This window comes from Vipera berus, assembly GCF_964194415.1.
Source record: "Vipera berus genome assembly, chromosome: 1".
Lineage (NCBI taxonomy): Eukaryota > Metazoa > Chordata > Lepidosauria > Squamata > Viperidae > Vipera > Vipera berus.
In genome coordinates, this window is record NC_138202.1 from 128,576,780 (window position 1) to 128,592,218 (window position 15,439).

The 15,439-nt window shown below is 39.8% G+C and overlaps 1 long non-coding RNA gene across 1 annotated transcript; it reads right to left on the reverse strand.

The window, feature by feature from the left end:
- Window positions 1-1,045: 1,045 nt before the first annotated feature.
- LOC308661590 lies at window positions 1,046-13,692 on the reverse strand. Its single transcript, XR_014024979.1, has 3 exons — window positions 12,444-13,692; window positions 3,436-3,495; window positions 1,046-1,118 (listed from the first exon to the last, which is right to left on the reverse strand). It is a non-coding gene; the product is annotated as an uncharacterized lncRNA (long non-coding RNA).
- Between the last annotated feature and the right edge of the window lie 1,747 nt (window positions 13,693-15,439).

The following is a 15,439-nucleotide window of genomic DNA, read 5'->3' on the forward strand; positions in this document are numbered from 1 at the left end:
TCTCTTCATCTGGGCAAACTTAGAGCTGAGTTTATCCTCAGTAAGAATTGTAAAGCATTAGTTTGCTTCTCCATCTTTAGTTTCCATCTAAGCGGAATCATCTGGATTCCTGGAGCTCTGTCTCCATGTAGGCTATATCTGAATATTTGTAATAATAGAGTTGGGTGACAATTAGATTTGAATCATAGAAGAAGAGGCTGTTTCAATCATAAAGGAATTTTTTGCCATTCCATATAAGAATTCAGAGCAAAACATTCCAGAGAGGTGGCTGTCTAGTTTTCAGTTGAATCCACAAATTTTAGAATGATAAGGATAAGGTAAAATGTAAGGTAGAACAAGACACGACAAGACAAGACAACCTTGATCTTCGTCTGGATGACATTCCTTCAAATAATCAAAATTTGTCACATGGTCCCTCCTCAATCTTTTCCTCTCTAATATTGAGACTTACCCCATTCACCCCCTACAGCACGGGGTCTTCAAACCTGGCCCTTTTATGACTTGTGGACTTCAACTCCCAGAATTCCTCAGCCAGGGACGCTGGTTGAGGAATTCTGGGAGTTGAAGTCCACAAGTCATAAAAGGGCCAAGCTTGAAGACCATAATTAGTGTCTGATTACAGTTCCATGAATGTTTTTCATAAGTACTATTGGCAAGGTATGTATTCTGTATGTTTGCATTTGATTTCTGTTTTCTAACTGAAACACTTTGCATGTGTCTTTAAATGTTACATTATTATTTGCAGTTCATTTCTCTAATTTTTTATTTATATATCCTTACCAAAATGAGATTGAATAATTTATTGTTCTTCATTGCATGTTCTTTTTCTCTTTCATTTTTGCACAGATGTAAACATTTTTCTTCACCATATGCAGTAAATAAAAAACACTAGATTTTTTCTTTAAAAAATTGATTTAAGATAGTTTAAAATGTGAGAAAATAAAACTAATCAATTCATGCATTAAGGTTTTTAATCTCTTGAGATTTTCAGATTTTTAAAATATTTAGGATTTTTAATCTGTACAATCTAGATCTGATTCCTTGTCTTTGTTGTATTAATATTTGATCAGGCTACTTTTTTTTCCAGTGACATAATTCCTAGTTGTATGACAGCAAATCTTTAGATGAAAGAAAAGGGAGGGGAAAAACAATGGAAATTCAGTCAAAAAAGCCCATTTAACACATTTTCCAACTCCTAGTGTTATTCATGTTTCCTGAGTTCCTCATATTATTATTATTTTTTTAAAAAAACTGCTATTGCCAGAGCCTACCCAGATTTTCTTGAAAAGAATATACACTGAATAACAGGAAATTTCATATGCTTTATAAAATACTTATGACAGATTCATTACATTTACTATAATGAAAGTATCAGGATACCTTCTATTGGTTTAGGAATTTGCCTCTTCTCTGCAGCAGTGATAAAAGAGTAAGCATGATCATAAATGTAGAGTTCTTTGGGAAAGGAACACCAACCATTCTCCTTAGTGGGTTATGTCAAATCTTTCCATTTCTGTACATTCAATAATCTTGGTGGAGTAATCATATATTGAAATAATCTTCCAGGGCTTTTTCTACCCTTTAATCCTAAAAGGAAAAGCTCCAGTTTCAATTTAATATTGATCTTTAAAATCCTCTGTACTAACTAAAGTGTGTACATGAATCCTTCGTGTTGTTCATATTTCCAACATGTTTATACTCTTAATTTATAGAGTCCTATAATTTTTGGATCTTGCCAAATAGTTAACAGTTGTTTGAACTGGAAAACAAGAGCCAAATCAACTGGGGTATTTCTATCAAAATATTGATACTACTGATTAATATTTGATTCTAATTGATACTAATGTGTGAGCATTGTTTGACAACAACACAGCTGCGGTCTTGTGCAATTTCTTTTCAGTGGGATTTATCTACAGACCAATAACACACTGCTGCTTGCTTTTCAGATCTGATCTAAAGTGAGAGGAGACAATTAAGCAATTAAGAGGTAAACTATTTATGTCCAGAAGATAGGCTGCAATTTGGTCCATTTGGTCTAATCATGATGGATGCTAATTTGCACTTCTTATTCTGTATATGTAAGCCCTTCCAAAAGATTGTTGAAATTGGTAAGGAAAGGCTGACTAACAGTTATCTTATCACCAGCTACCACCACTGTCTAGTGTGCAGTCATGATCTTGGTGATCTTCCCATTGTCATGGATCCAAGATTGACCCATGGTGATTATATATATTTATATTATATTTATTAAATTTTTATACCGCCCTTCTCCCGAAGGACTCAGGGCGGTGTACAGGGCAATAAATATTAAAAAACAAAGTACAAAAGTTAAAAAACAATTAAATAATTATGCCCGATATATACAATAATAAAACCATGATAAAAACCCAACCCCAAACCCATCAAACCAGGCCGGATTGATCAAATAAGTAAGTTTTTAGATCCCGCCGGAAGGAGCGAAGGTCGGGGGCCATCCGGAGCTCAACCGGCAAGCGGTTCCACAGGTCTGGCGCGCCCACAGAGAACGCCCTCCCCCTGGGGGCCACCAGTCGACATTAGTGTCCTCAGCATTCCCTAAATAATTCTGTAGCCTCAGAGTATAACCATTCCCTTTGTTATCTACTTTGAATCTCTGGTAATTTGCATGCTGGCTTTTTCCATTACTGTCAGTATGATAATTTTCACAGTGAAGGCATTATGTCTTAGAGGTACATGAATTCATTGCAAAAAAATTACCCAGTATTGTTGGATACAAGGAAGTTTCTTGAGAACGAGATGGACCATAGCCTTGTTAAATGCTGTGGTACCACTTCCTCTTTCAAGGAACCATGTCATGTTATCTCTTGGAAGATCTTAACCAACCTCTAATATATAGGAGCTGTGTTGGCACAGTGGTTAGAATGCAGTATTGCAGGCTAATTCTGCTGACTGCCAGCAGCAGCACTTCAATCCTTACTGGCTCAAAATTGACTCAGCCTCTCATTCTTCTGAGGTCAGCAAAATGAGGACCCATACTGTTGGAGGCAATATGCTGACTCTGTAAACCACTTAGAGAGGGCTGTAAAGCACTGTGAAGCAGCATATAAGTTTAAGTACTATTGCTATTGCTATTCTCATGGCACTGAGAATCCTGTCTGGTTTCTCAAGTACAATAAGTTCTAACTCTTCCTAAGTAACTACGCTAGACTGTGCCCTAAGGGACCTGCACAACTGTAGTGTAACTCAGAGTAAAGCCAAGTGATTTTAACTGACAGATGCCTAGAATAATCTTTGTAATGGCCCTGCAATTGTTTGCTGGTCCGTTCTTCCCCGGGAAAGGTTACATTCCTCTGAACAAAGCTATTGGATGTCTATCTGCAGATGCAATAAGAGTAAATACATTTATGTTTTGTCAGTCTTATCACTGTATGGTAATTCTTAAGGAGGTTTTTTTACCTGTGTTCAATCAGATTCATCCTTGCTTTCCTTCAACAGTGGTTTCATCTTCTGGAGCTCCTGAGGAATCAAGGGTAGAGTGTAGAGAATAAGTAAGATAAACATGATGGAAGTATGCAAGAACTGTAACCTAGGGGAAAGGAGGCAAACCTTTTTTTTAAGTTCAGAGGAAAAAGAAAATATTAGGAAGGAGATTAGACAGATGCCCCCCTAATTCATAAGAGTATTAGAAGGGGGAGTAGATACAGCACAATAAGATTTGCAAGATTCTGTTATTATAGCCAAACTATAGTTTTAGCCTTCTTTTCTTGTGGAGCTGACGTAGAGAAAGACCACAGTGACAATCCATGGATGCTTTTTCATTCCAGACAGCAGTTGTAGCATTGGCCAAACCATGCATCAAAATCTCAGGAACCACTGCACACTTCCTCTGAAACAACAAGGTCCATCAGATGCTGAAGGTGGAATGATAAAGTAGATTCTTCTCTGCAGCAAGCAGTATCTGCACAGAATTCTAGGACTAACCCAGAGTGATTCAAGCATGGCAAGGAATTGATGGTGATAACTTCCAATTTCAGACCATGCCACCACTGCCTTGAGATAAAAACCGGGTTAAAATGTGATCACTACTGTGAATTGGCTCCATACACAACTGGATCAGGTCCATGGTGGCCATGAACTCCTAAGCCACCTCCAAAGTCATGCTCACAAAGGCAAATTAGTCTCGTAGTGCCATTAGTTTGGGAAAATCACTGCCAATCCAGACTTGGCCTCAAGTAACCCTAGTAGGGAAGCTGCTATGCAGGAAGGCCAATAGCAGCAGTGCTATCTAATCCTAGCACCTAACCTCAACAGGAGTCAAAATCAGCTATCTCAGCTGCAATGTCTCTGAAGGCTACCAGGTTCTCTGAAATAACTAGCTATTCCATACTCTGCCTTGGGATCATGGTTGGTGCCACACTCAAAACCAGGTGGGTACACATGCAAGAAGGGAATTCCCCTCTTTGTGCCCAGGCAGTTCTCAGTTATACACTTCAAAACAGCCCTCTCATCTGATATTAAATCACGGATGAAAGGAACTTAATTATAGACTGATCTGGCAGCAGACAAAAATCAAGAACAGTCAGCACATCATCCTCAATGGGGAAACCTAATAACAGAGAGTGAACTCCACTAATACCAAGTGTCCCCTGATTCTCTTGCTTCTTTGGGTCAAACTTCCACATTTTTGCCTCAGCCAAAGAGTTTTTTTCCTGGTCTGGGGTGTTCTCTTGACTTCATTGCCTTTCCCGAAAGCTTCAGTTGCCCATTTGTGAATTTCTCACCTACCCTGATGTGCTGTGGAATAGAAACTCTCTCCTAAAGCTCCTTCACTTTTGCTTCCAATAAAGACATCAGCTTGCACATTTAGCAGCTTCAGTCATGATCTGGCACTTCAGATTGTGCAAATATTGCACAAACCTGCCAGATCATGACTGAACTTCCCTCACAGTCCATGTTCCTTGGAATCTTCTCTGCTAACTTTCATAACCCTACTTGTTTACTTGCTATGTCTGTGAGATGCCTCTATGGTTTAAGGTTTAAGGTTTATTAAATTTATATGCCGCCCTTCTCCCTGAGGACTCAAGGCGGCTCACAACAATAAAAAGTTAAAAGATATAAATACAAAAATTAAAAGAGGATTAAACAATATAAGAAATAAGAACAATTTAAACCAATAAAAACCAAATTTAAAAACTATCATCAGTCCAGGCCCGCTTGTTGGAATAACCAGGTCTTTAGGCCACGGCAGAAGGACCGAAGGTCAGGGGCCGTCCGCAGCTCCGGGGGCAGTTCGTTCCAGAGGGTCGGTGCACCCACAGAGAAGGCTCTCCCCCTGGGGGTCGCCAGCTGGCATTGCCTGGCCAACGGCACCCTGAGGAGGCCGACTCTGTGGGAGCAAACCGGGCGATGGGAGGTTGACATTGGCAGCAGGTGGTCTCGCAAGTACCCCGGGCCTAAGCCATGCAGGGCTTTAAAGGTTATTATCTGCACCTTGAATCGCACCCAGAGGGCAACCGGAAGCCAATGCAGCTCGCGCAGGAGTGGTGTAACATGGGAGTATCGAGATACTCCCATAAGCACCCGTGTGGCCGCATTTTGCACTAGTTGAAGCCTCCGGGCGCACTTCAAGTGCAGCCCCATGTAGAGAGCATTGCAGTAATCCAGGCGAGAGGTGACAAGGGAATGGGTGACCGTGCATAGGGCATCTCGGTCCAAAAATGGGCGCAACTGGCGTACCAGGCGAACCTGTGCAAAAGCCCCCCTGGTCACGGCAGTGAGATGATCTTCCAAATTAAGCCGTGAATCCAGGAGGACACGCAAGTTGCGGGCCCTTTCTGAGGGGGGCAATAGCTCCCCCCCTCTATGAATGAGGGCTAACCTGGACTAGGAGGAGGAAAAGAAACGTAGTGGAAATGGGGAAACTTTTTTGACTTTTTTTTTCTAAATTCATGCTTGTTCTCTTATGTTTGCTTGCTCAGTGAAATTGGGCTTGCTTTTCTGGAAACTGGATTCCTTCCATGCCCCTTGAGTAAGTCAATAATCCCTCATACTCCTCCGGTCCTTCTCCCTTTGTTTCTTTCTCTTGGGTTAACATAATATAGAATAATCTAATCTCTCCCAACTGGATGGTGCTTTTCAGAGATGCTTAGTACTGATGCTTCACTGAAGGTAGGAAAGACCATCTTTTGTTGTCTTTCTGATAGGGATGGGGTGCTGATTCAGGAAAGAGCTCCTGCTAATTTGCCTTATTTTTCATCTCTGTCTGAAGGATTTTATAGCAAAAGGACATTAATTCCAGCTGTTCTATTAAAAAGGGCTTAGGCCAAACCAAAGCATTTCTTTTGACAATCATTAGGAAGGTGGCAAATAGATTGGATTGGAAATAGGCTACTTGCAGAAAAAGGGCCAGTCTTCTAAATTTTTTACCACAAAGTTAATCACCCTTGCTTCAGACTGTTTTGTCTAAGTTGGGGCGGGGGGAAGTGGCATTAATTATCAACTTAAATTGATAAACCAACTTAAATTATCAACCTCTCATTTAATTGGTCTTAGAAGTTAAGCAATCGATCAAGGTCCTATAGTAGAATAAGGTGAAGACATGTGTTTTTTTTCTTCCCTTTGTGCCAGATTTACCTGACTATACTGCCTCCTAGAGGCATTTTTAAGTTAATGCAGGGTTTCCTCTCAGCATTGCCACAATCGTGTCTGTTTTCCACTTATCGATATTATAAAGAATGTAATGTTGGCTCTGCCATTGATGGCATATCAGCTTTGTGGTTTCAGTGTTTGTCCGTGCCCTGGCTTTAGGGACAAGTTAAATTTCACTGGGACTTCGCAGTCAGACGATTTGTAAAAGCAAAGTGCCAACTCTCACCCAGTGCCATTAACAGCTATGCTGTCCAGCTCACAAGAAAACACTGAACTATGCCAGCCCACTAATTGCACGTGACTGAGCATTTTGCCTAACTGAAAAAAACAAAGGCAGGCTTTCTTTGGGTGTGTATGTGTGTGTGTGTAGTAACTATCTTAATATACAGTTTGAAGGGTTTCTGTAAGTTTTTCAAATGAATGAGGTTTTTTTTAAAAAAAATATGGGAAGATTAAAAGTGATATAAGTGATTCATGTTACATGGAAACAGACAGCATATTTCCAATGCTTGAGTTTACTACTGAATTTCTGTTTTGGCTCTTGAGATATCAAGTGTTTGAATAAGAAATAATCCTGTGAGTTATTGTTATTTTTCAATCAGTGATGCTTTTTCTTCGATTTTCACTTGAGAAGCCTGTGTTCATCCATTAATTCCATTTTGTTTTACACGTTTGAGAGGGAACCGGAGTTTTCCTTGATTGCACTGGGCATTTTTTGTGTAATAATCTTGGCTAACATCCCACAAGAAACACCCAAGTTCATCACGCCCTGTTCCCTGGATAAATCAGAATATAGTCTGCTAACACAGATATATTTTAAATTGGATAAAGAAGGATTGGAAAACTGAAAGGCTGGTCATTTGGCAGAACCCAGGGAGTTTACATTTTAAAATTTTGCACATTGGATAGATAAAAAAAGAAACTCAATGTAAGGTTATTATCAGGAAGACAATGCATCTACTGCTTTTCAACCTAAACATAGTCTGAAGCTCTCTCTGTTTGCCCTTAATCAAAGTCAAATGGACAACAAAATTTGGCTCATTCAGGGAATAGACACTGTAAGAAATTTTAGGACTGTACTGATATAAGCCAGTGTTTTCCCACCTTAGCGACTTTAAAATGTATGGATTTCAACTTCGTGCTGGCTGGGGAATTCTGAGACTTGAAGTCCACATCTCTTAAAATGGCCAAGGTTGAGAAATACTGATGTAAGCTACAATAATTAATAATTTAATAAATATTGCTAAGCACATTGATTTGTGCTTAGATTGTAAGCCGCCCTGAGTCTTCGGAGAAGGGCAGGATATAAATGGGATTAAAATAAATAAATAATGGAATCTTGAAAGCCTGACAGAGTTTCTTCTTTCCTCCCTCTTTTATACCCAAGAGAGCCAATCTTGAGTTTCTTCTTCACCCTTCCTGTCTTCCTGGACTAAGCTGATGTTTTTGTAATGGCTGCTGCATACTTTTTTCAAGCCTACCTTTGTACTCTTCTATGAACATTAATTTCCATTCTTGCTGCCATGACCTTGCACTTGTTTTGTTCCCAGCCCATTATGAGAACTTTAAATAACCATTAGCTGTGTTGATATAAAAGGAACAGTTCCCCTCTTACGCTGGTGTAGGCTTTCACAGACGGTATCTCTTAGGCAGTGTTGGGCTTCAGGATTTAGTGCCCGTAGTTCAGAGAACAGACTTCCTGACATTTTGTCAGCAACTGGTGTCAGACCCGCCCTTGCCAATCTGCACCAATCAGAAACCAGCTCAGGTAAAGGCCAATCAGAAGTCAGCTGCCTATAAAGAAAGGAGCCCAGTTACCGTAATCTCTGCTCGGTTGCCTTTGGTCTGCATAGGAGGCTACTTTGCTTCTGAAAATGTCAACCACGCTCTACAGCCAAACATAAGAAATCTGTTTTCTAGTCTACACCATGTTCAGTAATCCCTGAAGCCCAACACTACCCTGCAGTCCCCCTTTATTCAGACATTGTTAGCTTGGAACAAGTTAAACAGATATGCACAACATCCAATAATTCCTAGTAAGTAGAATTTATTGTACAAAGACTAAAAAGCCATTATAGAGAAGTTCTAACAACTGCTGATGTCAGTGAGATAATATTGAAATGTTTGCTTCTTTTTTGCCTGCTCGAGCTATGCAGTGGGTCTTTTTCTGGATGGGAGGGCCCATTCCCATCCACCTCCTGTTCTAGCAACAGGCAGGTTGTTTTCTGCTGACTATGTGAGAACTAACTCTCATATCACTTCAAATTGTATAAAAGCCATCATGTTTTGCCTTCCATTGCTGTGGAGAATTCAGCTGAGCTGTTGTAAGTTATAGCTGGAGGTGTTTAAAGTGTTGGGAGTGGGGGGGAGAGGAAAGAGTCCACTTCCTCTCATCCAGTTGCTAGCCAGCCCATACTGCAGTCATTTCTCTCCCATCCATCATTTGATTTCTCTGTTGCACTTGCTTCGTGTGTTCCTTTCATATCCCATCAACTGCGATCCACTTTTGCTTTGACAGTAAACCTCTGGGCTTCCAACAAGATGGAGAACAAAACAGAACTCCATTACTTTATCTGGGCAAGAAGGAACATTTTTCACCATTTCATTTTAACACAAATTCGAAATGTAGCCTTACATTTAGTTGCAGCAGCCTCATTTCTCCTCATCGCAGTGTCCCAAAAATAAACAACAGATGTTGAACTTGGTATGTGTGGCTTATTGGCCATTTACCCTACACCGTGTTTCTCAGTTGCAATCCTTTCATTCTGCCTTAGTGTAAAAACCCGGTTGTTTGCATTAGCCACTTTCAATTCTCCAGCTCTACAGGCCCAGCTAATTGCATAATTGGGAGCCCCTTCTCCCTGGGGCCATTTGTGTTGTTATATCTTCCCCATTAAAGCCCGGAGATGCCCAAACGGAATAAGAGGAGGAGCAAACAAATGAGGAGCAAACAAATGATCTTTATGAAGATAGGCAAGGTTTTGTAGTGTGCCAACATGTGCATGTTTGCCATGTTGGTTACTGACATGCTAAAAGGCATCAGTAGCAATGCCAAAGTAGAAAGCTAATCACTTCACTTATAATAAGTGGTAATCAGAAATCAGGACAATGCCACTCAGGGGTGACAACACAATGCAGTTGTCAAAGGGAGGACTTAATGACTGTTACCTTTGAAACTCTTGTAACATGTTAAACTCCATCAGAGTTGAATCCAAACTGATCTCAGTAGGCACTCAATTCATCTCATGTGTCACTGCATCATAATGAAACAACCTATGGTATGGAATCAGAAGTGAAGCTGAATTTCTCCAGCAGTGATGGTGTATTGGAGACCAAGGTTTACCCCACCCCCACACAAAAAAAGTTTTGGGAGAAAAATGAGTAGGATGCCCAGTCAAACCATAGATTTCTCAGATTTCTTCAGTGGTGAGATTTTTGCAAGGATGGAATTAACAATGTTGGCATGCCCATTTCCAATCCCTCAGCTGACTTTGATTTAAATCACTTGATTTCTGTTTAAGGTAATGAGTGCCAAAACCAAGATTTTACATATTACAAAACTGCCTTAGATGGTCTTGGTATAGGTGGAAAAATACCGCTTTGACATTTTACTGCTAAGGACAATTTAAGCCTGTTTCACTCATGGGCTGGAGACAAGAAGCCAAGCAACATCATGTGGACAAGATATTGCTAGCCCATAACTGTGCTGCACTATGATGCTCTGAGACCCACAAAATGGGGAAAGATCCTATGTGCCTTCATACGCTAGGAGTACAATGAAGCCCTAGATTCTCTACTGATATATTCATTTATTGTGAAGCACACTGGCTCAGTGTTTTAAAGACACTGGAGGAGGTCTGTGCGACATTGGTTCAAGTTCTAGTACTGTGTGACGGAGTGAGCTCCTGTTGCTTTCCTCAGCATATGCCAGCCACATGGTTTGAAAGCATGCAAATGCAATTAGATAAATAGGTACCACTTTGTTGGGGGAAAGATGGCATTTTCACTGACAATACTAGTACAATTGGTGGGGAAAGCCCTGGATAACAGTGGAAACATCATTCAAGCCTTTTGAGTGTGGAGCTACCCTGCCCCCTGTGGTGCGCTCTGGATAGTGTGCAAGCATGAACTGAACAGACTAGCAATTGTCAACACGAAAAGCAACTATTTTGTATTAACTCTATATGGCTGTACATAACTCTGTAATGTAACATCGCCATACGCTAAATAATAAGCTGGCATGGCATCAGAGTGCCCATTAAAGCAACTGATAAATGAAGCCATTTTCAGACTAGATGGCCTGGAACTAAATTTTTATTTCCCCAGACTTTCCATGTAATCCCATTATAGAAACCTAGAATTCTTTTCTATAATTCCATCAAGGATTATTAGGAAGGTGGGCTTATTTTCTGGAGAATTTCTGATTTTCTAGGACATCATCGATAAAGTGCTGTCCTTGACTGGACAAAGCAAAAAGCAGTCTCCCCCCAAAAGGCTTGCTCCCACTTATTAAGGATTAGCAGAAATAAAATCAAGGAGAAAAAAAATAAATGCCTGTCTTTAAACTTCCAAATATAAGCCAAGATGTTCTTTGTCCAGCATCCTCTCTGCAGTGAATCTGTGTCCTTAATGAAATCTTATTCAAGGAGCTCAAAAGTCAAAATGCATAACTAGTGTAGTGTGGCTGATTTTACTTGGAATTCTATGTATGCATCATAGTTGCTTCCCATTTGTTTATTTGTTTATTTATTAATTTACTGTATTTGATCGATCGATTGATTTCTATAGCCACTCATCTCAGTAAATGAGTCTGGGCGGCTCACAATTCACAAACATATATTACAATTAAAATCTTAACATTTTAAAACAATAAAAACCATTCGAACACTAAAACATGCTCTAATTTAAGTATATATAAAGCAAAACACCTGGCCTATTCACCATACAGCCAGGAGGCAGAATCCTTGGTACATGTAGCGTTCCAGGTTCAGAAGCATTAAAGATTTACAAAAGACTAACAGAGTTGGGTCCAACACTTTAGCCAGAATATTTATTTTTAGGCCTAAAGATTAAGCTTCACTGATTTTAGAAGGAAATTTTCCATTAGTCTCTTCTCCACATGCAAGACTACATGGTTGCATAATTACCTTCTGTGTTTCAGGATTGACATTTCTGGACTTTGAGTAGGAAGAGCCAATCACCTTCCTTTCTAGGAAATAGAAAGCTTCCGAGAACCGAGCTGAAGGGCTGAGGGGGAAATCTGAGCTGATTGACCAAAAATTCCCTAACTTGTCAAACTAGGGAGATAACAGGAAGTTCAGTCTGACCAATGGTACCTACTATCTAATTGGGGAAGCCTTGGGAAAAAGGGACTGCCAGGGAGGTTTCAAAGTATTTCTCCTCTTGGTCTCTAACAGGTTCAAAATTCTTTAACACCAATTGCTTATCGTGTGTACCTAGCCCAGGTTTGGGTTCCTTCCTCCTACATATGCATGTGTGCAGGCACACATGCACACAAAGCTGAGCCTGCATGCTTGATAACTATCCACTCCCAGTTAAGTTGAATTGTGCTGAGCTTTGAGAACTATATGGAAAAAAGAGGTGATATCATGGTAGGAAGCAATTTCATAAGAGACAGCATGGAGAAGTGAGCAAGCAAAACATCTTTAGGTGGCAGAAAATATTTGAATTGGACAAAAAGGGACTAAAAAAAAGGCCATGATGGGTTCTAAAAGTTGGGATGAGATGCTTGGGTTAGATATGGGAACAGACCAAAAGACAGCAAAGAGATGTAGGATTTCAAAACTGGAAATGACCTCCAAGAACTAGTCCAACCAGATCAGGAATGGCTGCAGCTGGTGCACTAATCGTCTTTGGATCTAATGGCTTAATTTCATTCTTTTTCCAAGGAGTTTCAGCAGTTATAAAAGCTCTGAGATTCTAGCCACAAGTCTCTGTTAGTGTCCTATGATACACATTTCTGTTACTACATGCTGATGTATGTAGCCTCTACCACTTTCTCCTCAATTTTTTTTTCTTCTCCCAACGGTGAGGGTCAAGTCGACCTAAGCCTCATTTTTCATTTTCCACCTTCTGGTCTGTTTTTTTTTCCCCGAGAGGTTAAATCATGTTGGCATAATCTCCAATGCTGGACGACTGGGCCATTGTATTTTCATAGAAACTTGTGTACTTTCCCAGGGAACCACTGCCAACTGGCAACCTTGCTGATGACATGATAGAAGAGAGGAGACAAAGGGCAACAGCTGCAGCAAAACCAACATCAGTATCCATTCAGTCCGGCTGTTGTAGTATCCATTCTGATTGAGAAACAACTCATCATGATCAAGCGGTGGAGGCAGTTCCTTCGAACCAGAAAATTAAAGGAACAAGATATGAGTTCTGCATAAAATAAAGTAAAATAAAATAAAATAAAATAATAAATAATAAAATAAAATAAAATAAAACTGACATTTCCAACCAACAAGCAGCAGATGAGAAAAGAATGCTTAATCTTCCCCTTCTATACCACATTTTAAATACCCCCTGACCTTGGGGGAAAGAAGGAAAGTAGTTTCAAAAGGTAACTGTTATTGGGTATGCAAAAGACTGAACATCCTCTTTTCACAAGAAATTCTGTCATTAGCTTTTGTGCCTTCTCAGCCTGGGAAAATTACAGAGTTGAACAAAATGTGAAGTTCCGCCTTTAGAATTTGTACCTCTTAACTTCACTTCCTAATTTAATCTGTGTTGTTTTCCAGTTGAGCAACCTAGCACTAATCTGTTCCAATCCAAAAGCAACTTCATGTCTTTGAAATCTCATCATGTCAAGAGCTTAAAGGGACATAGCTGAAATATAGGAAAACTAGTATATACTATACTAGTTTCCCAGCCAGTATGACCATTCTGATGTCATGCTGGCTGGGGAATTCTGTGAGCTGAAGTCCACACATTTCAAAGTTTCCAAAGTTTAGAAATATCAATTAGAGAGCTATGTGTCTCCTCCTTAGAACTCAGAAGCTACTCTGTGTGTTTTCAACAGGCTCTGCAGATGATTGGTTTATAACATTTAGGCTTATATACTCCCCCATAGCACTTTACAGCACTCTTTGGGCGGTTTGCAATGTAGAAGCATTATTTGCCTACTGCCCCCAATATTTTACCAATCTCGGAAGGATGGAAGACTGAGTTAACCTTGAGCCCCATCAGGATCAAACTCCAAACTGTGGGCAGTTTGCCTGCAATACTGCACTTTAACCAGTGTGCCACCAGGGTTCTCCTTATGATCGTGATTATATCATTAGGATTCCAGTAACTTCTGGAAGAATTACTTCCTCTAGTTGGGTGGAGCTTTTTGCACTGAGCAATTCTTTATATAAGTGCTTGGGTCTGTTTGGGCACCCAAAGATGGATCCTGTCAGGACTTGCATTTCTCTTTCTATATTTGGACAAGTATTTTATTATAGGGAAGCTCAAACAGAAGAATATTTAGAAATTTGGAATCCATGTAGTCATTTGCGTGTTCACTTACTCATTTTTAAATGTGAATAATTTAATTGTATAGCGTGACATGAATATACTTGATACTGGGTTTGAGTGAGAAATGTTTTCACAGGACTTTTCCTATCTTCTTTATTTTCTCTCTTTCTATGTTAAATGGTAACATAATCACATTTAATCTGATGTCACTATGTGCAAACGTACATGAAAACTGGTGTACCAAATCTTGTTCTTTTAACACTCTCCCCTTGATCACTCTGCCTGCTTCTTTGTCAGCTTTGTCACTATAACAAAACTTAATTGCACTTCTGATACAGATCTTTGGTTATAAACTTTGATTAGACGTAGTGCCAGTCTTAAAACTCAAGCAAGGTGTTTTAAGTCTTGGTGGACTTTGATAAAGTATATATGACCTACTAGCTACGTGAATAGTTCAACTGATGATGCTGAAATAAGCATCTATCTTATTAATTTGCTTACTACTATAAGTAAGCTTTGTTCTGCATTTTCACAAAAAACCCCTAGTAATACGGATCATGAAGTCTATGTCACTTGTTTCTTTAGCTGGGAAAATGCAGATTTAAGAAAGTCTGCTGGAATGTTTGGATCTGGGTTTTGAATTAACAAAATTGCTGAATTCAATTAACTCTAGTTCCAACTTCTAGTTTTCTAGTCTTCCTGAAAAGTTCCTCAGAACTACTCTAAATTAACGGAGCTTCCTAATCTTGGTCCTCCAGCTCTTTACTATCTGAGTGGGTGAACAATAAAAGACAATGAGCAGTTAGCTCTAAGCTACTGTATCTTACTTTTCTTCATTACTGTAACACCGACTAGATCCAGAAAGGGGGGGAAAAATGAGTAGTGACAATGGTGTCAAGAAAAAGATGAAGGTCCAGAAGAAAAGGAATCCATTTTGGCCAGGGATCCTACCCATCCCAAACCTTGCAACTGGCAGCACATCTGATTTTCTAAAGATGTCTTTCTAAATTGAATGATGCAAGTTTCGTAGTATCCATTGTTCTGTGATTACTATTGACTGTAAAGTCGCTTTAGAAAGAACATAACACATGTTCCCTTAGTGGACTTGCATTGGTGCATTCCTTAGTAGTGAGATTGGCTCTATTCTGATGTCAGAAATTCAGCTATTTAGTTGAAGCATTTTTAGAGCTGTTCCTGGTAGGTAATGTTGAATAAGCTCTTGTCTGTTTGGAGTTCATTGCAGGTCAAAGTTGAGTCATTATTTCTAGGTTTATGCAACCAGCTAGGCTGTCCAGGTACCGTATTTTCCGGCGTATAAGACGACCCGGCGTATAAG